The following is a 27,238-nucleotide window of genomic DNA, read 5'->3' as shown; positions in this document are numbered from 1 at the left end:
TGACAAATGCTTTCTAAATGTGCACTAACTTGACCTTCAAAAGGTTGTTGTTTTTTTTTTTTTCCATCACCGGCAGCATTACTCGTGTGCCACCAGAGCTGCACTGTTTGATGCTTCCCAGATGTCTAAACGTCCATTGTGCATGGTCTACGTTACAGAAAAAGATGAGAAAAAACAATTAACAATGGCCACGCTTAGTGGATGAGAAAGCTAAGGTTCGTTGAAATTAGAAGAAAGTCATTTATTAATCTTGAATCTCACAGACTGATTAATGGATTAAGTAAGATCATCCTAGAAGTGTTTGCACAAGATGATCACTGAGATCAGGCTCCTAGAGTCCCGATCCATTATTTAGTGCAAGCCATCTCTCAAGGCTCACATAACGTTTGTTTGTACCACTTTGGCTTCCTGATTTGTTTAGATTAGGGAATGACTCCCTAGACAAAACAGGCACCTGCTCCTGAACAGTCCAACTCATAAAAAAATAGTAATACAGGACATGAAATTCAGCCAGCATAAGGTCTGAATACCTATTACTGTGGAATTGGGGAGCACAAGATTTTAGGGTTTTCCTTAAAGGAAATATTTTATCACTCCAAACCCATTATGCAGAACAAAGTTCAGTTCACTCAGATCTGCTTGCTCCTGATGAATAGTGTGTAAGCAATAACACAAAGCTTTGCTATGTTATAGTCTACCCTAGAATTGTCAGGGAAAGAAAAAATAAGAAGTTAGCTAACACTGAAATGAATCAATAATAGCAGAAAGATAAGTGGCATGCATGTTTTTGTCTTAGAAAGATGCTATGGATGAACACAAAACCTGTTTTAATTGACATAATGCCAAGAACAGGCGCAACACCCACAGAGATGGTGGTCTGCAGCAATTCCCCCCAGTTACAGGCCAGCTCTTCTGTTCGGCACACCTCCATAAAAGATCAAAACCACAGGGTGAAAGGTAGCAGCAAGAAATTGGACTTTACATCTCAAAAACACATCGCTAACCAGGCACACCAGCCTGCCTTTCTCAAATGTCTTTGAAATGTTTGCCTGGAAGCCAGTAAAAAAATAAATAAATAAATAAATAAATAAAAATCTAAGTTTCCCACAGCACATAAATTTTTACTTATTATTTTTTTTCCCAAAAATGTTGTGTTTCAAAGTGGTATGTATAAAAGCCTTAGATCTGGGAATTTGACATTTTAATTTATGTTTAGAAATGTAAGATATTCAGGAAAATAATGAGATAAGTTCAGACCTGGAACAAAATCAAGGTGCAACTGACATGTAGCACAGAAGTCCAAAAAGTGCAGATTTGCTGCAAGCTAGATCAAAAAGCAAATGGCAATCTTACACTGAGATCAGGACACAGGAGGCACAGTGAGTGATCATCAGGAGCACATCTCAATCCTGCTTTCATGGCCTCTCGTGACACTAGCAATATAAGCGACTTCAGAAAAAAGTAATGCATCATCCCTCTGGTACTGATTTCAGCCTAAACACCTGTATCACATTTCAAAGTAGCGCCAGTTTCTGAGGTGATGGGTGGAATCAGTGAATAACACTTGTCTGGTATGTGCTTGCACACTTCAAGAATCTCAACAGATTTTAATCGTTGCTGAAACGAAGGCATAGCTAGCCTTTAATTAACAGATTTTTAACTTACACTATTATTCTATAGAGGAAAAACAAGCAAACAAATAAAAACCTTTTTGACCACACAATCTGTCTTTGCTCCTATTTTCAAAGTCCTACTCAATTCCTCATGAGAAAATTTGTATGGGATTTTGGAGCTGCATAGAGATGTCCCCCAGCTCCCCCCTCAGGAATGGAGATAGCAGCAAGCTGTCAGCCACGCAGTCCTCTCCTGTCACGCGCTACCAGTGCTGACCAGCTCATACCGTATTTTTTGTCACAATGCACTTCCTTAACCACTCATTTCCATGCTCCATATGTCCATACATTTTGCTCATGTAGCCATAATACTCAGGTATAAAAACTGCATACATAAAACTATGATCTGATTTTTGCTAGACAGTATTTTGGCATTTCATCATTGCTGTACTAGCTCATGAAACCCACACCAATATTGTAAAAATAAATCACTTTGTCAGAAACAAACTCCTAGTGTGTACATATAAATACATAACCACTCCATAATTATTATCTGGGTTAACGATGTTTGTCAGCACTTGTACTGCAGCTACCATGCATAAAAAGGAATTTCTTGGACTGGAAAAGATGGGCAGAACATGCATCCCTGAGATGCAGGCTGTATTCTCTGCTATCCGAGAGTCCAAAAGGAAGCTGGGACAAACCATCTGAGTTTAACTCCTGTCCACACACCCCCCTCCCCCACTACGTGGACAGACAAATACTCCAACCAGCACAAATACATGCTAGATTTCAGTTTCAGTTTCCAAAGTGATAGACAATGCTGCATAAATTAGTATTCAAAACTGGTGGTAACAGGGATCGTTACCAGTACAACACCAAACACAAATTAAAGATGTTTCAAGAGAGAATCCACAGTTTCTAGCTCCCCTCCTGGTGAATCAACAAAGATAGAGCACAGCAAATAAGTTAGCTAAAAGCAAAGTACACTTCCAACTCACTGTCAAGACAATATTGCCTGGATGAATGTTCCTCGCCCTACTAGATTTTCACCACCAATCAGTACTTCATCATTTTGTCAACATTTGAAACATTGTCATTTTAAATTATACTATAGTCACAAAGAAAGTACCTGATGTGTCCAAATGATGAACCACCAACTCCTGCCAAAAACAATAAAGCAGGAACACTTATTTTCTGCTGGGTAAACCACTTCATTTCTGCATTACAGAAGAGCTCTTTCAGAGCTGAAAAATAGCATGCTACTGGCATAGAAACATTTGCAGTCCTGAAATTCTTTTCCCTCCCCTTGCTATGCTCTGCCTTGCTCAACTAGGTTTAAAAATGGGACAGGAGAGGAAACAGCTAGAACTTTTAAGTCTTCCCCCCCCCCCCCTTCCTAATCATTTGTGAGCATTGCACACGTACCTCAAAAGATTGTGTAGTGCCCTATCTGCAGAAATGTTACAGATTATACAGACTGCAGAAATAGGTCGGTGCTTGTCTCATCATTCTGCTGGACATTTGAGAGAGGCCTGGAACAGCAGCAGCCCATCAGCTCTTGGATGAAATACACAACACCTCAGAAATACACTCCACACCAAGGATGCTTTAAAGTGAGCAATGGGCAAAGGCTGCAGGGCACCTGCTTGAAGTGCAGGTAAAGAGCACGATTTTATCAAAGGGCATAAGATTTTAGAGGCATATTTTAGGGCTGGATTGGAAAAAAAAAAAAAAAAGAAACATTTAAATGTCCCTTTACATAAGAGCAAATTGAAATGAAATGCATGAAAACTTGCAAGTGCCAAAGGATTTTACAGGCATTGCTACCGGATTTTATTTCATCCAGGCGGCTTTCTTTATTGTCTGAACATGCAACATCACCCTGAATTATTTTAATTGCTTTTTAAAACACTGCGAAAGTGCTTCTTTTTATTTTTCATGCACTTTTAAGTCACCCTTCACCACACAGCTAGAGATTTCCCATGTGTTGCAAGCAGTTGTTAATTCCAAAGGCCTTTGCAGCCTGCATCAATGCTCATGAGCCTCATTCTACACCCAGATTCCTTGCTCAGTGCTGGATGCCTGAAAAAAATCAAGCTACCTTCGTAGCTTGCTATTTCTACAGCATGTTTTGATGCTTAATGCATAGGTCAAAAGTTTCTTTCCTTGAGCACTGCCACAAGCTCACATCTTTCTTGGTGACCACCAGTTCAGATATTTGGACAAGTGTATTTCAAATGGAGGAAAGAAAGTGAGAAGAACCCTAACCCTAATTCTAGGCAAAAGCCTAGAATTCAAGATTTTTAAAAAAGCTAATCACAAGAAGCATGTTTCCACACAAAACTGGCTATCTGGATTTTGAACAAAGTTGCCTTTTTTTTTTTTTTTTTTTTGTTATTTTATGCAATTACTACCCCCTGTGGCACTGTAACTTTAGCAGTGAATTTTGTACATGGTCTCTTCCAGCTAGGGTTGTTGAGCATATGATGATCTTTCTTCTCTGTATAAAAACCCAGTGCAAGTAACTTAGAAAATATCTCTGAAGCTGGTTGATAAAGGTCTCATTTTTACCATACACTTTTGAACATGCTGCATTCAGTCAGCATAGATACCACTAAGTACCATTGAGAAAATGTGAAAGCAAGCTATCTAGCAAGCCTGTGCTTGGATTTCAATGTGTTGTGATGTCTGTGAAGAGAGTCACGAAAAGCACTTTGTATTTCTGAATAGAAATTTAAGCCTCTTAAAAATAATAAGCAATAATAAAATGAGTATTGTTTTTGGACATGCCAACAAAAATAGAGTGTTTTTTTACATGCTTAGGCTCCCTTTTAAAAATTGTGGAGATTTTTTATGACATTTTGGGACAGCTGAAAGATGATGACCATTTTAGGATTTAATTAGAAACATATTCAAGTAGTGATTTTCCACTTGACAAATGCTTTTGTATATTACCTATTAAACCAATTCTTAAACTAACTCTAAGTAGGTTTTCCTGATAGGCATATTAGTCCCTTACTAAGAAAATAAGACAATCCAAACAAAGCCCTTGCAAAACACCAGGTGTAAATATTTTCAGATGAAACACTAAGCAATATCACTATGTCAATAGCCCTTCAGTTCCTAAAAGTTTTTTGTTTTTGTTTGTTTTTTTTTTTTTTTTTAATTTTATTTTATTTGTATAATCAGGAGGTAAGCTATACGAAAGAACCAGCTTACATAAAGCTGCTTGGGTGGAGCACTTCAGTAAAACCTTTGGCTCTTCAGTGGAAGGATTGTTGAACCTAATACAATTATTTGACCATAGCAATGTCAATTTCAGTCCCTGCACCCTTTGGCTAATACACGTCCCAATAATCATCTTTTCAACAGTATACTTAAGGTTCCTCTTAGGAAGGAATCCAGGCAGGCTGTTAATTTGGGTGAAATGTTAATGCTGTATTAGTGAGGACTGATACTCTAATGTATTTTTGGTAATTTTAAGTGAACTAGAAGTGTTTGCTTCTTTTTAGGAGGCTGAATCAATGTAAATTGGAGGAACAGTGACCTCATTTAGATGGATATTTATGCAGACAGCATTGTTAGTACTTCTTCTTAGGGAAACCTCATGCAAGATTTAAATAAATTTGACTACTACTTTGTAGGTTTTTCTCTGTTTCATGGGATGGGATGGGGGAGATGTACTTTTTTTCTTCCAGACCAAATTCCTCTTATTCAATATCTTGGAAGATGTTCTGATGGAAAAAAAAATCATCTTGCAAGAGCCTTTTGGTAAAGTCAAACTAGAGTCAAATGTCTATGAAAAAGCATTCCTGCTTTTCACTGGCCTCACTGGAAAATAAGACCAAAGTGGCTATAAATTTTCCAAAAGAGATAGTCAAAACTAATAGCCAAGAGTAACTGTTGATTTATGTTTTGTATTCGTTGTCTTTGGGAGCACGAATGATCACCTTCAGAGAAAAAAAGTAATATTGCCACTGCTCAGAATTCATTATTTTTCTCTGCAGCATAAATAGGTGCAATTTTTCTTAAATGAATTTTTAAGAACTGTTAAGCAGAATTTTAACTTTCTCCCTCAAGCTGAATGCATAAATAAGGGTTTCCTGTGAAAAGATTCCATATATGTAAACAGACAGCAACCTAATAATAAGCATATCTGTGACTTCCTAAAGTTTGAATGCATTACCAAACTTTCTCTCTTATTTTTCATTTTCTAAATGTAAAGGTTTTTTATATATAAAAAAGTAAAATATTAGGTTTTATGACTGATAAAAATTTCCATAGAGAACAACGTTTGATACAGAAGCCTAATTTGAGAAATTTCTGATGAGGTTTAAACAGTTCTCCGTTAACAGATTATTTTGCATTCAAATACAAATATGGTGTCACTTTCAACGCCACCAGAATTGATTGAAACTCAGCAGGAAGAAACAGAAATATCACAATACCTATTGGTTTGTTCAGGGAAAAAAAATAAATACTAAGTTCAGTATATATTTATAGTTAATAAACATACAGTCTTCTAGACCAGCACCTTAACTTTCCATGATCATTTACACTTTAAGGATAAAGACCTTCCAGTCAAACAATTGTATCAAGGGTAATACAAAGAAGCTAACCCTATATGGCACTTTGTAGTATCCATTCATCTTTTGCAAAAGTATAATTTCCAGACATTAGGTATGATAAGAAGAGATGGGACAGAAATTTGCACTTTGACTCCTCAAGCTGTTCTGGTGGTTTCATTATTTTTAAAAGATTAAATATTTCAGCCTAATATCTCATTAGAATTTGTCCATAAATCAAAATACATTGTGCGCCTCTCTGAAAAATTAGAGGCTCCTTCATCAACTCCCCTTTTTGTCAATGACAAACTATTCACATAATAGCAATCAAATTCGTTCTAGAGTTGTCATCTTGATAAATTAAATAAATTGAGTTGCTTCGGTCTATCAGTATAAAGACCTTTCTCTAGCTCTGAAATTATCAATGCAGGTCTTTTTTTCTTGGATCTTTTAACTCTCCCCCCCACACACACCCACACCCCCTAAATGTGGCTATCCAAGCAAGAATGAGCATTTCACTATCCAGCCAGTATCAGAGTATTAAGATATGCAATGATTTTAGATTTTGCTGTGCCTCTTACATAGCGGAGAGGATGAATACTGCAACAGGCCTGGAAGGAAAATTCCAGGGTTCATAAATATTAAGCAGTATTAAAGCAGTACAGGAGAGTGCACAGTATTTCAAATTTAAGCCCCACTAGAATTTGCTCCATTTTTAGTGTCTTTCCCTACCCTTTCTCACTTTCTATGTTCACCTTAGTTTGTGTATCAGGGATCTGCATTACAAAATGCTTTGTCTGGCTTGCCAGGCAACTTATGCAGACTACTTTTGAGGGGGAGGGGAAGAAAGAAAAAAAATGAGCACAGTGAAATTTAAGTTTCAAATTCTAATTCAAGTAGTGCCTGCCAGCTAGTCCATTAACATTTTCAAACTTGACAAGGTACTCCTGCTTTTACAGAGCACTAGGATTGATTTAACTCCGTAGACTGGACTGGTATTCACAATTCACTCAAATTCATTCTACAGGTACAACTGGCACGCTAGATTTAGTATCTTCAGATAAAAATGGAGAGCAAATGATTTTTATTGTTGCTATAACCATTATACCACTGCCATTTTTTTTATTACAGCTCCGTCTACTTAGCTGAGGAGCAGAGTTTATTGAGAAGAATAATGGGATTCTCGCTCATGACCGAGTGGACTTGCCTTTAAAGTGTTAATACATCTGTACAAAAGTAGTGTAAAATGGAAACATCTTTCATTTTTGTGTTCAGAAGGCCTTTAGAACCAAAAGACCATGGGTATTCACAAGCTATAAATATGAAAAGGTTTTAAAAGCCTCAGAAGTACCTACAGCCAGGTGGTTAGAGTAATTTGGGTTGGGCAGTCACCACTGGAGGGTCAGCAAAGCAGCACAATGCATTCATCCCATCCCCTTCTTAAACTGTAGGGCAAGTCCTTTCTTGCTATAAATTGTCACAAGGTGTTTACCAGCCATTAACTTAAAAGTGGCTCTAATTTCTCAGTGTGTAATTAGGGATGCTGACTAAACCTGATCAGGCATCATCCTGTCAGCTGTCTCATATTAGTGATGCTAGGCACCTCTCCCTCTCTCCCAGTCATGACAATTCATTAGTTCTGCTGTTGGAGAGCAGCTGTACCATTTGAGGTGTAATTTATTCAGATTCCCTCAAAATTGTTGCTGAAACGTGGGAAGATAAGTGATTTGATGAGGTTATGTATTTACTGTCAGATAACATTATGGGTTGGATGTGTGGCTAGAAATGATAGGAGATTATGTTTTGTCAGAAATATTGCCCTTTTTAAGGCAAAAGATTAAGTTAGATGAGGTAAAGGACAAAATGCTTTAACACGTCAGGCATGTCTCACACTGTTATCCATTAAACACTCCCAAAAAATATCCTGTCAGGATCATGAAAGTTCTACCTTCGTCCCGGTTTACTGACATATGTTGTAAAGCATCTGGTTTAGTAATAAACACAAGCAAAACCATATTTGTTCAAAATAAGAAAATATACAATGTTCTGCTTGATTAGCAAGTGGGGCATGTGTGTGTAATGTGTGAATTTCAAACTAACTTAAATGCCAAGCCAGAAATGATGAATCAATAATGTCAGTATTTAACTTGTGCTCTGAGAAATAGCATCAACTTACCTCCTCTGAGTAGACCTGAAACAACTTTAACTTGTGGGTGTTTTTATAACCCCAGCAGCAACACTCACATGGCAAGTTAAAGCCAGCTCAGTCAGAAAATTGGTTCTCCTAACCAGCTCATTTTCATGAATATTCAGTTTCCGAATTCAAATTAAAAATGTACCCAAGTAATAAACTTTGGGGGTCAGACCTTAAAGGTCCTTTGGCTGCTATTTTGTCTTTGACAGTAGCCAAGGGAGGGTGCCAGGAAGGAGGAGCACAAGAACAGGGTAAGCATACAGTCATACCTGCCAGGAAAAATCATCCAGCTTGCATCAGTCTGCAGCTAAGGAACTCCTAGAGCTTTAGGTGGTGTTTTTGCATTTAATGGCTCTCAGTCAATTCTTCTTCTGGGAAAATGACTGTTATTCACGTAATTTTGCTTCATGAAAAAAATATATTTCATTGAAAGTTGCTTCTTTGTGTTCACTTTGAACTCTGGAAATATTTACGGTGGCCAACTTTGTTCCTGTACAAAGAAACAACATGGAACATGTCACACATGACAGACATCAGTAGAAATTCAATGTCGTTTATCAATGCTCTTGAGAGATTTTCAAATATATATTTCCCATGAAAAGTCAGAAGAGGTCTACCTTCCTCAGTTGCTGTCTCAGTGACATTTTCTACCTCTAGTAAACTATACGTTTAAGTACCATTTCAGATATTTGCTCAGATCTGAAATAAGGAATTATTCCAGATTATTTCTTGCATTTCTTTCATAGTATATACATTCTGACTTGCTTCTGATGCCTGTGATTAACTAACTCCAGACACTCAGTTGCTTACAATGGCAATTTTTCATATGGATTTGACTTAGACATTTCCCCAGCTTTAGCAACCAAATATTGGATGCTATCAGTGTACACATTGAGTACAGCAATATATTTTCCCAACCACAAAATGTCATCAACACTGACAACCCCGTCATGGTCTTAAATCCAATATCCTGTGGCCTCACTGACTTCTGCATTTTAATTTGCTATCCCAGTGCACAGTAATTTCTGGTTATCTGTGTCATAGTCTTAAGCACATCTCAAGATGAAATGTTGGCAGGTTGTCATGTTTGTTAAGAACAGGTGCTCTGACTATGGCTGTTTTTTTGTTGTTGTTGTTCTTGTTGTTGGTGTTTGTTTTTTTTTTTTCCCCCCCTTTCTCTAGCTACACTTTGAAATTGGGTACTATGCATGTGAAAGTAACCTCTGGCCATCCGCAACGTGTAGATCCTTTTATCCTCAATTTATACATACATGCACAAACATTAATTTTAATCAGGAAAAGCTAAGACGAAATACCAGTGAAGGAAGACTTGTTAGGCATGACATTTCATTTATAGATACAGCTGAGAAGATTAACGTCTGAGCCAGCAGCCTGTCCTTTACTACCTTCAGCTACCCAGAAATGAAACGTCACGTATGACAACTCATTCCTCACTGCTCCTGAGAAATTCTCGCTGCCATTTCATTCTGTCTCCCTGGTCTATCTACCTACACAATAATATCAATTAAACAACAATTCCAGAGAGTTCTAAAGAAGAAAACGTGCACAGCTGCTTTCAGGGCATGCACATATGTGTATTTTTTTTTCTGATTGATGTTTTACATGTATTTAATATGTGACTTACATGAAATAAGGTTAGTTCCTTGAGACTCTGCTTCTGGAAAAACTTCATAACAAATGAACGTACCTATAAACAAATACACTTGGGCAGCAGGACAAGAGAAAGAGAAGAGAAGGAAAAATATAGGTGGAAGCCCAAGCAGATTTGTTTGCAGACACCAGTGCCAGAATGATTACTCTACAACTGAGTTAGGAACTAATCTGAGTCCCAGGTCCCTTTTATTCTCAAAGCTTTCTGTTCACACTGTTTAACTTCTTACTATTAACATGGAGTACAAAAAACAAACTTTCCAAAGGAAAAAAATGAATTATACATAACGTAGAACACATGGAAATGAAGAAAAAATCATTTTATTTTAATGTCTGTTTAAACAGGGTGATATCTTCTAATTTTTCAGGTGAATCTTTAACTGATCAAAACACATTGTGCCAATTCCCTAACACATAGCCATATCCTAACAGCTTGTATTCAAGCAACAGGTTAGAAGAAAAGCGAGCCTTAAGTAGATTTCCATGAGTCAAAATTAAAATAGACAAAGTAATGTAATAATGCACGTGACACAGAAAAGACAAAAATGTTTTCACCCATGAATGTAAATAGATGCATCACAATAGTTTTAGTACTGTATTATATTTACAATAACAACCTTTCTGTAAGTGCAGAATTCAAACAATTTTTACAAAAAAATAGTAAAAGGATATTTTGCATGTCCTAGATGATCCATGGGGATATCAGTAATTCTATACCAACACGGTGCTATCCCAGTAATCAGAGCATCTCCCTGGCTTCACAGGTGCATTGCACACACAGTAAGATTGGCAGGCAAAACAAATGTAATTACTCATATAGATGATTTGCATCACTTATGACACCTCTGAAATTCAGAGGTGCTGGTTATATTTGTTCAGGCCCTATTTGAAGGCACTTTCCAAAAGGCAGCAAGAAAATCTAGCATGTTCAAATATTACTCGTTAGCACAACACAGCAAAGAGTAAGGTGGCTACCCCTGCCTTCATCAAATGATATTTCATTTTATCTAAATATTTCACTAAACATTGTTCAGCTGCTTAGCACATGTTAGTAACATAAAACAACCTGACATCTCTTACATTTTTCATGAGGGTAGTTTCACATAACACTAGCTAGACTTAGGAAAGCATTATTATAGAAAAATCACTGGAGAATGAATTGTTTACAGCGACAATGGGTTTCTTGAGCTTTTCTGTCTGAGAAGATGCATTGGCTGTGATCACCAGGTATTTTAGCACAGAGCTTTTTCTTTCCCCACTCAAGTACATTCTTTCTGGAACTCCGAAATGTCAGGCAATTGGCAGATACACTTTACATTTGCCTCATTTCTTCCTACTGAAATTGTCTTTGCTAACAAAAGAGAAACTCAAAGCCAGTTTTTCCCACTAGGAGTATTTGTCATCTCTTCATGTTCATTGTGTTTGGAAAATTCAGGGTAAAGACTCTGACTGACACCCAGGTTGCTTTGCCATGAAAATCTCATAGCTTATTTGCGATGCCTATCATGCTGAGCAGAAAAACAGGTGCTTGTGCTGAACTAGAGGGTGTGTGTGTACAGGAGTCAATGTCTCTCTATAGGAATTAGAGAGGAGACAAATGGTGATTCTAAGGGAGCACTACTGATGCTGGGAAACCATAAGACAACATTTTAAAGAAAATTAATTACTAATATTGTCCACTATTAAGTCTTCTACCATACTATTAACATAGCAAAAGCATGTGATGAAGTAATGCTTTTGAATATCCTATTTCTGCAGCAATTTTAGTATATAGACAACATTTAATTAATTTTCAGGGGACCTGATCTAGATGGACCAGCACATCTTCAAAAGTCAGACTAACACCAACAAGGTCTGATATTAGATAGCAGAAAGTTTTTTTTTTTTTTTCCCCTCCCCTCTCCTTTTGAAGAAACACCTGGAAATTAAATGCAAAAAGCCAACTTTTTGGGTAGCTGTCTAAGTTGCGGGGGGATTTCCTGTCCACACATTTTTAGACATTGATAAATTTGTGGAGGGACTTATTTTCAGTTTTTAACTAAAATGAACTTCTGCTCTGCTGAAGAAAGACAAATACACACCAAATTTTATGCCTGTTAGATATTGAACTGTATTTACACACTCTAGGAAACACTTAAAATATTATTGGGAAAAAAAAAAATAAAGCCTTCTGCTCTGAAATTAGTGCCAGGCGATGTGCTGCTATTGCAGCTGACACCTTCCAAGCCTATCTTCATGTATTCCACTGCATAACCATGGGACCAATACCATGGTCTAAGGGTATGGGTCACAGTCACAATTCTATGCATCCAGTCTGAGTTATCACCATGCCTTAAGTAGCTAAGATCATGCCTTTCTATGACATTATAACCTCAGCAACATTTGAAATTTAGAGGCTGTGAAAGTCCTGAAGAATATTTACTGTTTTGGAAGAATAAATCAAGATTACACCAATTTTCTGCAAACACATACCCCACCCCTTAACAGGCCTGTAACTGCTTCCATGCACTAAAAATTAATCTCAGGGCTTCAAGAACAGTCACTATGCCAAACACATTGAAAGAAATAGAAAACTTATAGAATGGGAAATTTACTATGATTTGAAGACCTTGCATCAAGACACCCCCATCAAAAAAGGCAAATGCAATTATTTATAACTGACTTCCATACTCACTTCCCAGTTCCATGGGGATGTCATCTTTGCAACTCTGAGATTCCATTTTTGATCACACTGCAGACCATTTCCTTCCTCTCTCTCTCTCAAGCAAGCAATTAGTCACCATTTACTTCTACTATTTACTTCTAAAAGGGGAAAAGCTCACCTTCAACTTTTAAAAGTTACCCAGTTACAAACTGGCTTATTTTCACAGCTTCTTTCATGTAAGAATTGTAAAGAACTTCAATAAACAATTCTATTTAAAATGGCTAATCAAGACATCAAGTCTTGTAAGATGCAGATGTTCTTCTCATTCCTGCTGTAGACTTGCTGAGCAACTGCGGGGAAATTATTTCAGTTCATTGTGCTTTGGTTCCCTATTCATTAAACTGATAACAATAATTCCTTTCTCTGACCTTTTGTAACACTTGCTCTGAAGCCTATTGTAAATTTTACTGTGCACATACTGTCTCTTATTATGTATAAATTTTGTATTTATTAAAATAATAAATTGATTTCAGTTGTGACCTCAAACAACCACTATAGAAGAAATAACTAGTATAACGGCATTTCAGCTGGAAAAAATGATTATGCTATTTTTTCCTCCTAAAATACAATGCTTCAGCAGTGAAGTTAAGATGAACAATAACGCACATTTTCACTCCCTACTTTGTAATGCCACATCATCTTGCAGCTATCCAATATTAAATGGGGAAATCTCTCCCTGAATACAAGATATTACTTCTAGCAACCAAAGTAATATTGATTAACTCATGCATCCTTTCTAAGCCCTTAAAATTTTATACGCTATGCAAGTTATTTTTAATACAATCCTGAATAAAGGGACTTGTGATATATGAATATCACCAAGCCTCTAAAACAAAGCCTGTAGTGAGTGAATATTAAATGTGGTCTACTATTACATCAGAATTGATATGCTTAAGAAAAATAATTAAAAAATGCCACAGGCAGAAGGACTGTCTACTTAATCCGGAGACAAAAATCAAAGGGAATATTAGAAATGAAAGTAAAGTTTCCTATCTGTGCTTATAGATGCACAGCACAATTTCAGTGGATGACAATATTCAAGGATAGGCTGTTAGAGACAATTTTTGATGCCTTCCCTTTCTGATTATTTGGATGCTAATGGTAAGTACTAGTGTTTTCTAGGATCAGTCAAATTATTCTCAGAACAGATTTTCACCGTGGACGGTATTTGATATACATCAAGAAATGAAGAAGGCTGATGGTATGCCCTAGATTAATCTGTTGTCTTTGGGCAATTAATTTTACTGTATTACAGACTCAGCATTACACAGAAGGCCGTGGGAATTTGCCACCATGTCCGTAGCTTTCCAATGGATTATATATTTGGCTTTGCACTACTGGAGAACAAAAAGATCATCTCAACAGAAGTCACGTCCTAATTTCACAAGTAATCAGGATTGGAGAAGTCACTGTTTCTGGAAGTAGTCTTCTTCCTACCCTATACTTTTAGGGTAAATACGGAAATATTTTTTTTTTCCCTCCCCCTCTTTCACATAAGATAGGCTAATTTCCCTCATTTCCTACAATGCTCCTGTTTGCACAATTGACTGAATTTAGGCTTCCTTGATATGAAAGGGTTTTTGAGCACATCCACAGCCATCAGAACATGAAAACAGCTTCAGTAAATTAATTTTTTGAATTTACTGTCTTTTTACTGTATCTTTTAATTTACTATAAATTAAAAAAAATAATTTAGTTATTTTTTTAGTATTTTTTAATTAATAAATTTAATTAATTCACAGTAAATTAACATCTTTTTTTTTAATAAGTAGAAATCTTTTCTATGATCTTTTTTTGTTAACGATAAAATAATAGATACATATTTTAAAAAATAGACCAAAAGGACAGATAGGTTGCAGTGCTTGCTATGACAATGATGGCTTGTACCACACAATTTCTAAATGCAGGTTTCCAGTTTCATAGTGCTTTAAAACTTTGTTTTAAATTCTGCAAAACTGAAATTTCACTGAAAAGTTAACTATTTTTGTTGTAACCAGCCAGCTAGTTTTGAAAAGGGAGAAAATGGATTTGAATTTATGAGGAATTTCTAATTCTCTGTGAGATAACACTTTTGCATCTCTAATATTTAATTTTGAAAAATAAGGTGGTTTTTTTTTTGCTATATGAGTATTTCAAAGTTTGTCTACAATCACATTGTAGCTTAGAAACCTATTAGAAAGGCTTAGTCTTTTTGATATTTTAGTATAATAAAGTTCATTAATTAGTAGTGAGTCACCTAGCTTTGTGCGACTACTCAGTGTCTTCAGTACTGATCTCCAGCAGACTGCAGAGTAATAAAATTCATAAGCTGGAAAGATCTGCAAATTATCAAAACAAAAATATCAAGGACAGTTTTTCTATGGAGCTGAAAATATAAAACACAATATAAGGTTGTCTTGTGGAAAAAAATAATAAATACAAGCTAATTAATTTGAGATGAAAAATCATTATTCAAAGATGAGACGCTTGGGAACTAATATATCTGCTTACATCTATACATTTCTGTTATAAGTTACATAAATAATTGCAGTCCATATTACCGCTAGATCCCCTATGTCAGACAAAATGTAAAGATCATGCAAATTAGAAATTGCCCAGAGTAAAACAAATCTATATATTTAAAACCATGTTGCCACCTAGGGAAATGTCATGCAAGCATCTCTTTCTCCACAAATCCCACCTACCTTGACTACTCTTCTCTACCTGAAACGCTTTTTGTCTAATGAATTTCTAAGAGATAAAAACAACAACAACAACAACAAAAAGTCCACTGGATAAATTGTGAAGCATACATTTATATTCCAACTGATTAAGGGAAACATCCCTCTACCAACATTAAGGAGTAGCAAGTAAAAAGTTGAAGTAAACAGATCTTTCATTTAGGCTGGCTGCCATGGTAAATGCAAAGAGCTGGGAGACATGAGAATGGGCAGAAGAGGCCTCAGAATACATGAAAGAACTTCACCTTTCAAGTACAAACTCATGGAAGCCTTCAGGAAAAACACCACCACACACAGCCAAAGATGTAAATTAGTAGACAACTAAGCAAATTAGGGGGGAAAAAAACTAGTACATTGGGAACACAGTGGTCAGAGAGAAAAAGTCTCCTGAAAACAGTTTTTTGGCAGAAGGAAGATGTTATGAAAGCAAGCAAGAAAAGGTCTGATGTGGAGATTGACAGCTAATTAGACAAACTTGTAAATCGATGTGATGGCAAATAATGTTATTGTGATTTTACACCGTATTAATAAAGATTTCATTCTGTGGACAGAGCTAATTAAATGTCTTCCACTGAATGGTGTTGAGCCCAAATTTACCATATGTACAAGCTTGACACAGCCGAGAAAGACACAAACTGGAAGGAGTTCTGGGTAGGGGGAGTAGGGAGGAAAAAGAAAAAAAAAAAAGGCATTGTCAAGTACATGTGAAGAAACATTTTAACAACGAAATTAATGAGGGAGTTGGACAAGATGACTTCCCGATGTCCCTTCCCACCTCAACCATTCTTATTCCACAATTGTGCAATTGTTCAGATGGTTTAAGACACAAATAATGTAAATCACAGGTGAGACAGCCTATTTAACACACTAGAGAAACAGTATTTCACATAGGAGTAAAACAGACTGGGAAAAATGAAGATAATATTTGTATGAATTAATGCAATACAGATAAAGGACTGTGTGTCAGTAAGGTTGGTTCCATTCTACAACTTGAGAGATATTCAATTTGACTGCCTGAAAACCAGACTCAGTTCAGAAATCTGTTCTTGCTGGAACATTTCTGAGAAAATCTATGAAGGTTTTTTTTTTTTTTTTTTTTTGGGGGGGGGGGGGGGGGGGGGGAGGACTCTTATGAAGAAAACCCAGACAAAATTAGCAGAAAGCCAACATTGTTTTGCCAGGAAATACACATTTGACATGTAACCTCTGCTCATAACTGACTCCTATAACCACCGTGGTCTGATTATAATGCATACACTTTAAACCAGAAACATCTATCTCAGGAACTGACACGAGCACACAGTTGGGAATCACACTGAATTTTTCACAGCAAGTTTAATCGTTACTTTTACACCTTCTGTCTATACCCTGCCCCGTCTCTTTATATTGGGTGAGGAAAGGAATTAATCTGCTAAGGCAGCATTGTACACGCTGGAGGAAAACAAAAACATTCCCACACAGAAGCCGGTTTTGTTCCTAGTTTGCTTAGGGAAAGAATATCACAGCTTCTTGCATTTTGAGGAAAAGAGAGACAGAACAGAAGATAACTTCAGTATCTATTTGGATATTTGACATGCTTATTAAATATTTATCTTTTGGGGATCTTGCTGAGCAGGTTGTCTTGGCAATAGTCCCCTCATTTTCCTGTCTGCCCACTCTTCAGTTTCCAAAGATTTCTTTCTGAATTCTGCATTTTGTTTGTTTTAGCCATGGCTTCTTCCCTGTAAATAATCACGGTCACAAACATACTACGTATGCTGAAATACATACATGTTGATATACATAATTTTAAAAATATGCATATAGAATTTCAACTTGACAGTGCTCGGTATCATTTCTTTGGCTTAGAGATTTGGACCTGACCCCTGATGAATAAGGAAAGCCAATGATGATTTCAACTTAATGTGTAGTAATCTTTGCTCTGACAAGCTTAAGAAAACGCAGGTTTTCATAGTTCTTATGGAGTGCACTTAGCCAATTTAGCTGGCTAATGACCAAGTCATCTGTAAAGAGAGGGTCTTCAGGTAACACGGGTGGCATCAGTGCCTACATCTACATTCACTGAAGCTACCTTTGTTTAGCTAATACTAAACTGTTTCCAATAGAACTGCTTAGATTTTCCTGGACTGCACGCAAATTTCCATGATCCATCCTGAGACATAAGAAAAACGTACGTGAAGCTAAAATGATACCAGATGACAATCTTATTTATAATGATGGCTGCAGCATTGTGTGCCAATATTAAGAAATTAATTTTTCACTCTATTTCCCTCCTGCAATTTTTTGAGATTTAACTGATCATTCCTCAGCTGTAATTTTGAGCTCCACTGAACTGTTGTGGCTGTTCCATTTAAATAAATAAATATTTTTTAAGAGTGTCAACTGAAGTCTTTCTGCTGCAGCTGAATGGTGCAACTCATTGTGTTCTTACCAGCATTCCTCAAATGGTGACTTAGTATCTTTGTTGGGAAAAAGAAGGATATCAACACTAACCCTGTTTTTATTTTTTCCCTGATTAAAAAAAACAAAAACAAACAAACAAACAAAAAAACCACAGCAACAACGAAAAAACACACTAGTCATCATAGTGAAGAGAAAACCAGGATGTATGCACATGTATATGTCTGTACGTATTATCTACACATCTGCATGCATGCAAGACTTGTATCTTAGCTATTCATACTTCAAACAACATTCTTGTGTGAAAATAAATAATAACAAAATTTGGGAACAGAGAGAAGTGTCTAGTCTTTCTCTGCTATAACTGCTTTACACAGGTTGCCCGTTTTTCCTAAAAGGTGGACAAACACAATTTTAAGGTTTCTGAGATTCTGTAATGTAGATAGCTACAAAAAGACAAGCCATATCATAAATCACCATTGTTTAGTAGTTTTCATACCTCAATCTGTAATATTAGTTATTTGTGAAGAGGATATTACTAGAGCCGACTCATACCAAATTGCTCATTTTAAAAGTATCATTGCAAATGGATAATGCAATGATTAAAATGATGGTTGAAAAAAAAAATCATTTCAAGCAGTAATTAATGAGTTTTTGCAATAAGAACCAAATAAAAATTACAATACTACTACTACAAATAGTAAAAGTAAAGAATTAAAGAAAGCACTATTTGGAAATGGAAAATTCAGACCTCTGGTTTTCTTCAGTACAGTCTCATTTCTTTTTGGTTTAAATCCTGTCCTGCCCCCACAGTAGACTGTAGGTTCTACCACACTGAATATGTCACCAAGGGTCACTAAGCAAGGACACAAACTGGTATACCTCACATGTTGGCAGCAGCTTGGAGCTGTCACACAGCAAGGAACGGAATTCTGTACTCCCTTCCTCGTGATGTACTGTAGAGATTTAGGGATTGCAAAGCTGCACCAAGCTCCAGCCAAGTTCCCCCCACCCCCCCAACAGAAAAGCCCCAAAGTACTAACATATAGAATCCATCTACCACTGTTTAAAACAATAGTTTTAGATTAGGAAGAGCACCATAGGAAACAAAAGCATTATAATAGCATGGGATACAATGAAATGATAGTAACAGAATGTGAGAGGTTTACAGAAATGTGAGGAATATATACTAAGATAGATTAAAAAAAATAAAATATTAGAGCAGCAAATAAATTAATTCCTCTGCAGAGCTGTACTAATTTGCAATGTGTCATCCCCTCTTTCCCCCCCCTCTCCCCAAAAGTTATATTGTTCTGGGAGGCTGACAACATTTTAAACATACATGACATGTTCTAGCTGTTCTCAGCAGAAGAACTATTGCATCTTATATTCCTTCAACATTATAATTTAATTAGTGTGGAAGCTACGTACACAAGCTGCATTTATTAAAAAATATAAATCAAAGTGTCTGATGCAAGTTATTGATATTTTCATCTCAGTTTTTCTGTACTGGTCCTCATAAAAATAATTTTCGTTTTGACAGCCTGACTTCCAGGTTTTTATATCGTAGCTCTCAGTAGGACATGATCATGCATATACATGTTAACCTTTACATAAATTTTCTTTTAGCAAATGTATTTGATGCCAATTCATGCATGTGCATATTTTGAGGATTATATTTTAAAATTTCAATCATTTTGTCCATTTTCTTTAAAAGAAAGGGTTAGAGATTTTCCAGAAGAAAGATGAAGACATTCACTATTAAAGAATCTTAAATTACCAAACAAGTTATTCAAGTAAAACTATTAATACACCTCTCAGCATTAACCCACTTTGCTGCACACTTGCTTGAAAACCACATACATTTACATCTCACTAACCTCTAGCTATGATGCAAATTAGTTAAGTCACAGCATGATGCACAGCAGTTGATATACATACCACAGCATGGCAATATGTGGTGTGTATATACAAATGTACACAATAACACATGCACATAAGCTCAGAGATACTACACATATTCCTGATGGTTGCCTGAAGATAGAGGTGCCTATACAGTTTTGTGCTCCTGAAGATGCCAGACCTATTGTCCTGAACATTGAAGTCTTAGCTGGCCAACATAAACATTCCAGGGATTTAATATATACAATATTTTGAAGTAATTATAACATCTATCAAAGCAGTCCATATTCAGCTAGCTAACTATATTTGTCAAAGATATTTATGTATCACCAGCAGTACCTAGTCATTATAGTACCTAGTCATTATAGAGAAATGATTACAGGAAAGAATCTAAATCACCATTACAGCAATCTCGAAGTACAATATTGTAATTACAATTTGAATTTCAAATACAGAACACAGGCAGCAATGCATCTCTTTGGGACATAACTTTTGCTAGTCCTACTGCCTTCAGTTTTTATGTTTTCTATTAGAAAATGGTATTTTCCATTATTTTTTCTATTTCATTGACACTCTGCAAATGCATTTCTATAGACGTGATATACTACACTATGAATATATTTACATTTACTCTAAATATTTAAAGAGAAAAAGGCAGGATATAATAGCATAAAAGTTATTTCTAAGCTAATTCATGTTTGCATTTTATCTGCGCATTCCATGGCTGAAAAATTGGTGGAGAAATAAATCACCAATGCTCTTTGACCAAATCTACAGACTGTGTTGGTTTGCCTGAAATTTCTCAGATGATCCTTACCGATAAGAAGAAATAGGCCTAGTCTAACAGAAGACTACTACATATAAGACTACAAGTCTACTATGAGTTTCAAAAAAGTCTTAAAGTCCTGCCTCATTCAAGTCAATTTACAAAGAGAGAATCCAGGTTATATGAGAGATCCGTAGGAAACTATTTAGCAAGTAAACAGTAGCTCCCTGGACAGAACTATACTAATTGTCCTCTTCTGGAAACGTTTTATCTTCTTTCTGCATTGCATAACTTGCATGCCATTGGCTCAAATGACAGATTAACAACTGGCATTAATTGGAGCACAAATTGCAAGGGCTTGATGAGATACAGAGACATACGTTCTTTATACCCCAACTCTGCAGACTGCAGGTTTTAATGTGCTGAGAATAGCGTTGCTCCTTCTCCGCCTGGATATTTAAGAAGATTGGTGGGAGCATTCTCTAAACAAGCGCAGGCGGATGGGGGCATATGGGTGATTTACACTCAGCAACTGAGCAACTGAAATAGGTATTTTTAACTTCTGAAGAACAGAAGAAAGGGCCTGAGGGCTTCCCTGTTCTGCCATCAATTCTTGGTTTTGGTGGGCTAAACTTCACTTAAAATAGTAGGGGAAGTTTTGTACCTAAGCTCTTAACCAAGATAAATTTCAGACTCAGCTCTGAGGAAGGACCAGAGTCTTTTCTTCTTGAATTAAGATTTGTTTGAAATAAAGTGTGTTTATGTCCAGGAAAAATGAACGCTCAACTACAACAAAGAATGCTGCTTTAAAGAACAAAGCTGTTTTTCAGCACTGTTGATAATCTCATCTAGCCTCACCACTGCACAAAAGTAGCAAATACAATGATCAGATCAGTCCTCTGCAATCACAGCAGTAGCATTAAGTACCATCTTTAAAAGCTGGTTAGCAACTACTATCTTGCCTAGCTGGATTTCTTTTCCCACAAAACTTTATCAAAGGCATGCACTGGAATTTCAGTCTCCTGACAGGCAATCATGTAATGTCCAGATTTTTTTTTTTTCTTTCCTCCACAGCCTGTTTGTTCTCAGTAAGAGAATAAAGCTGCTAAATAAAGAATGCATCTCAAACAGTTCAGTACTTATTGTTTGAGAAGTGAAACTCAAGATTAAACCGAGGCTCCCCATGTTGGGGAGCAAAGGAGGGCCACCATCCTGCCATTGAAACATCTACTTTAAGTTACAAACAGTTTTTCCAGCATGATGTCAACAATTTCAGGTGTTGAGAACACAGGTTTAAGTTAGAATTTCCTAAAGCTTGTAAGTTTTAAAATGAGGACATAAAGCCCGAGAATTGGTTTTCAGACCAAATTTCAGAGCATTCAGGCTATTGCTGCAGCAGACAATCCATCAAATCACAAGAGACTCTTCTCACTTCTGAATAGGAATATTTATCTAGGAAAAATGACTGTCAGTCCTCATGACAGGTTTATTATTCCAATTTCATTTTTCTCATGGCAACATATCAGGCTTCCTAATTAACAGACAAGCAAGCAATTCAATTTCTCCAGTTTAAGGCACACATGTTACTGAGATCTGTTCAAGGCTTCTAGGCATTCTCTGTTCTGCCAGTTCTCCCAAGTTTTTTCCATGAATTTAAGAAACTTCATTTCTCTCTCTCTTTTTTTTTTTTTTTTTTTTTAATTTTTTCATGTTGAATGCACGCTACTGACTGTTCTCTGACTAGTTATGTTTACATTTTTCTCTCACCTCTTCAGAGGTAGTTTTTACTGTCCATAAACGGACAGATTCTTTTGCTGGTATTGTCTTATTTCTTGCTAGTTGAGCTCAGAGGATGCCTCATGATGGTATTCCCATATCTTCTAAAGTCTTTCCAGTCAGACTCAGTAGCTTTTAGTTAGAATTATGCAGTTACTGACAATACTGCTCACGCTTATTATTCCAACTATCCTTTTTTCAAAAGCTCCACATGCAAATATGGTGAAGGAAACAAAGCAATAATTTCCTCTTCATTAAAACCCAGGCAGCACATTCATTCCTGCACACTATTAGTAACCCAGTCAGGGCTTCAACAGGGAGGTAATAATTGCATAATGCATAGATGTCGAATCCTACATCTGTTTGATCTTCTACAAGTGTTTTGTAGTCAAACCATACCTGCAGCACATCTAAGAGCTGATACAAATCGCTCGTGCTTTGCATAACCACTGTACCTGTGTTCAGCTCACAGCATCAAGCACAGCGCAGCACACGTGTGCATGACCTCAGGTTTATTGGAGTTCAGCTATATGATGCACATCAGCATTTCTTTCTGGCATTCCCCAGTTACGTGAGCCTGAGCTTGCCATCATGGCCAGGTACTTCCCCTGCACTCTTTATATCACTAACTTGTGACATTAAGTTATACAAGTAACACTCTGCTGCTTGAAGAATAATTTTACTGCCTCACCCGCATTTTGTTTCCACACACCCCGATTCCCTTCAATTTTCCTGAATAACTTTCAATAAAATACTGGACACAGACAAACAACTGGGATGCATACATCAGAAACGGCACTTTTGATGTAATGACAGAAGTAATAAACTTCGTTATTTTTCATTGCCTTAAGTACAAAGGATTAATCAAAGATTAATTAAAATAAGCTTGCCAAACTACCAGTTGGACAAGATTAGATTTCCGATTTTATTATAAGGCTGTTTAATAAGTAACATATCCTTTACCACTGTGGAACTCAAAAACAACTTGGTTCAAAAACCTCAGGCCAGTACATCAGACCGTAAGAGGTTTTGATGCATGTTTTCCTGCCTGGAATAGGATTTCTCAACTCCAAATTCTATTCTATATGATACAATAGCACATTAGTTCCCCCAAAATACACAAGTGCCTATTCAATTTTAGACAAACTATGGAAATACCATATTTTACAGCAAAATAGTGAAGATAGAGAACCACAGAATATCCTGAGTTGGAAGGGACCCAGAAGAATCATTGAGGTCAACTGCTGGGCCTCCACAGAGGAACACCCAAACATCAGACCATGTATCTGTCTATCTATATATAATATATGCAAAGTCTAATGTAGCTTTGGATACTGTATCAAGGAAAAATGTGTATCTTCTAAAAGTTTTTTTTATTATTATTATTATTTATTTACAAAAAATCACTTTTCACTTAGTATGTCTATTATTTATGGCACTTCAAGTTAATACGCCTCCACCCCCCAAAACCAAAATTTATACTTTTCCCTAAAAGCCATTAGTATTGCTCCTGACACTTTTTCTGAAAAGAACTAGCTTAATGACATCAAAAAGCTATTAAAGTTATATAAACACACCGTCCAAGATACTTGGGCTTCAGCAAAAATGCATACGCCTATTCACCCCTCCCTATCGCCTCAATTCCTAGGAGGAGTACCAGAAGGAATATAGATTCATCAAGGAAACTTCAGTCACTTAAATAAAGAGCCATGAAATCTCAGAAGGAACTGTTTAAAAAAAAAAGTTCTTGAAAAATAGACTTGCCACATGGGTGCAACTGATCCTGGGATCTAGCTCTCATTTGTGGTTCACATATGTAATTCTTACATACAAAAATGATCATTCTTCTCTGCTGAATAGTCCCTACAGTTCTCAAATTTCCTGTTACATTCTCTTTAAATGTTATTAACATAGAACAATTTTCTTTAAATATTTCAGTTGAAACATTTGTTTCCCTCAGCAGAAAGATATTTCTTAATTTATCATTTAGTAGGCATTTCCTTTTGAGTATTTTTTCCTAATATTCCTGTTTAATGTCTTACAACCTTCACTATATTTTCATCTATTTACTACAGGATGTGCATCTCTACAATAATTCAGGAGGAAAAAAAAAGAAACAACCTCTCTTTAAAGCCCTTCTGGTGTAGTCTGTGAATTTTTCAGTTGTATGCAATCAACTTAACCAGTGATTTAGGAATTGCAATAAAGCAGGACACATTAAAAAACAAAATTGAAAGTGGTACTTAAAACTTAAAGGCAGTCACATTTATTGTTTCAGGCTTCAGAAAAGTTGTTTGTTCTTTCTGACTTCTACAACCCATTATCTTCTACCTACCACAGTGCCTTATTTAAGCTGTTTAACTCATCATTCCGACATCCAAATCTCTGACTTCACTCCCAGCCATTGGAGACTAGACCTGCATAACACCAAGTAAACCCTTGGTCAACCCTCTCTCCCATCAATACAAGCTCTCCATGAAATGCAAAGCCTCACCCGAAGAAGACTGACCACTACCCTGCCACCTCCTAATGTACCTAGTAGAGCTAACAACAGACACCCACCACAATTCTGATGCTCAGGGTTTCACAGTAAATGCAAGCTGTCCTCTAGAAATGTTGCCAGCAGTTTAGTTTTCATCTGAAAAGCCATGCATTATGAGATAGTACAGAGTGTGCATTTAAAAGCTCTCTTTCAAGAAAACTCTACCCTCCCTCAACAAGATTAACACATGCACCTCTCAGTCAGAAGTGGGGCAATTGCAGCCTCTTGACATTTTATATTCAAACAGCTCCCTGAAGAGAAAGATCATTGCATACTTTCCTGCTGAATTAGATGCATTTAAGCAGGTGGTGAATTGAACCTGCATATGCTACACTTAAAAAGGCTTCCGGAGGAAAAACTTGGTGTAAAGTGTCTGATATTCTGATTTTTTCCCATGCACACACAACTTCCTTTAATCTACCAAGCCATTACGCTCTTTTCATTGTAATATATTAAACTCACTTCATTTGAATTCACTACAAAGTTCCTGATAATTCACATTTCCTCCAAGACAGCTGTGTTACAGAACTACTGAATGGCCACCAACTGTTACCACCAAATCGTGCTCAATTCAAAGCAAAGAGTTAAAATCTCAGCACTTCGGTAGATGTGACACTTTCATCATAGTTAGCTTAGAAAAGCCACCATGTATTAGGTCACTCCATTACTCTCCTCTTAAACAGAGAAAAAATAAATAAATAAAACACACCTTCCTATTGCTGCCCTCAGGGTTGACCATCAGTTGGGTGTGATGTTGTCTAATTCTCTTTTGAACCTGCTGAACACATTTACTCTTAAGCACTTAGTTTTGGCCAGCACCAAGATCTGCAGTGAGCCAGACAGACTGTTGGTCTTGCTAGGTGTGCCAATTCTTACAGCAAGGGATTTTCTATTTGTAGTTGTGCATATTGTTTGCTTTTGCTTTTCAATTAAAGAATGAAATACACCAACGCATACTGGGCTTGTACTCCACCTGCCCCTATACAGAGATACATTGCCACTAAAACATGATCTTGGGCCCTTCTGACCCACTTGTGCAACTGCAGTTCTATTGTAACAATGCCGAAAGGAAAGGTTGACCCAAAACACCGGAATAAATGTCCTTCCATTCAGAATCCAGACTGAGATATGAATTTTACAGCTACAGCCTATGAAATAATTTGCATATCTGTGCAAATGGATGCCCCAAAACAGCTTGAAAACTCGTATTTTGAAGGTCAGTTACGAAGACACTGTAACATCTACTAAAAGGAAGTGTAATAAGATATTCAGCTGTAGAAACCAGCAGGGTAAAATGCAACAATATTGCATGTAATATTACAAATAACTTTATTATTTTGAGTGACATAAAAGACTGTATTTCTACCAAACATTTGTGAATTAATATTAAAGAAATGTTTTCGTATACACAGGTACATTCCCCTAGAGAAAACCAGAAACTGCTGTAAGAATTAAGCCATTATATTCAATTTTCCCCACCTCAAATGAATATAAACAGGAAAACAATTAATTTGTTCCTTTTCCTTAAAAATATAGAACGAAGAAGGAAAGTTTACCATCCAGCAACTTTATACCTTGTCAAGAGAAAATAAGCTTTTTACAAGGGTTCCTTACCAATGTTTATTTTAAAAGCCTCATTTTAAGCAGGCAGTATTTCAGAAGACAGAAAATGAGGCATTTTTACACAAAGACATATCATTTCCTTTTGTTGTTACGCACTAATATATTCTCCAGCCTGTCAGACATGTAAAGCATACGTTGAAATTCTTAAAACTCTACAAGCCTTACTTATCTTTAAAATTCTTACAGATCCTTTTTTCTTAAGAGATGAAGACTGTGGAAACAGACACCAGAGACTAAGGACCAGCCAGTTTTCCAAATGAAACACTCACAAACTGTAAAAGCAAAGGGATGAAACAGTACCAAACTTCACTATGACACTGTTAAAACTCCCACATTCTTTAAGTAAGGACACAACTGGAGACACTGTCTAGACCAAACACCTCAGCCTACCACATCTGAAGAATGGAAAATGCATCCAGCAAAACAAAAATAGCCAAATAATGAAGTGGTGTTACTGATATTTTAAATATGGCATTTTTCAGCATATGTTTAGTTCCAGAATTATTTTAGATACTCAGCTTCAGTAATATATCTGCAGAAGATGCACCAAACTACAGATCATATTCTCTACTTACTGGGGAAGCCAAACACATATAGGAAGGAGGTGCTATGCTATGCTCATCTAAGGACGAGTTTCCTTTGGCTACCTACATGACAGTCATTAAAATAAACAATCATTAGAACATATGATTCTTGCCAAGTATTGACATGAGTTAACTACAGAATCGGCTTTAATTCTCTTCAACTTATAACAAGGAT

General features: G+C 36.4%; 1 long non-coding RNA gene across 3 annotated transcripts in view; it reads right to left on the bottom strand.

The window, feature by feature from the left end:
- Window positions 1–27,238, bottom strand: part of LOC137858537 (uncharacterized) — a 61,997-nt gene that overhangs the window by 18,591 nt on the left and 16,168 nt on the right. For all 3 annotated transcript variants that reach the window (XR_011097813.1, XR_011097815.1, XR_011097814.1), the window contains exon 2: window positions 8,645–8,865. This is a non-coding gene — a long non-coding RNA (uncharacterized lncRNA). The remainder of the gene's footprint in view (window positions 1–8,644; window positions 8,866–27,238) is intronic.

Source organism: Anas acuta, chromosome 6 (assembly GCF_963932015.1).
Source record: "Anas acuta chromosome 6, bAnaAcu1.1, whole genome shotgun sequence".
Lineage (NCBI taxonomy): Eukaryota > Metazoa > Chordata > Aves > Anseriformes > Anatidae > Anas > Anas acuta.
Note: the sequence above shows the minus strand (reverse complement) of the source record. Positions and strands in the feature narration are given on the sequence as shown.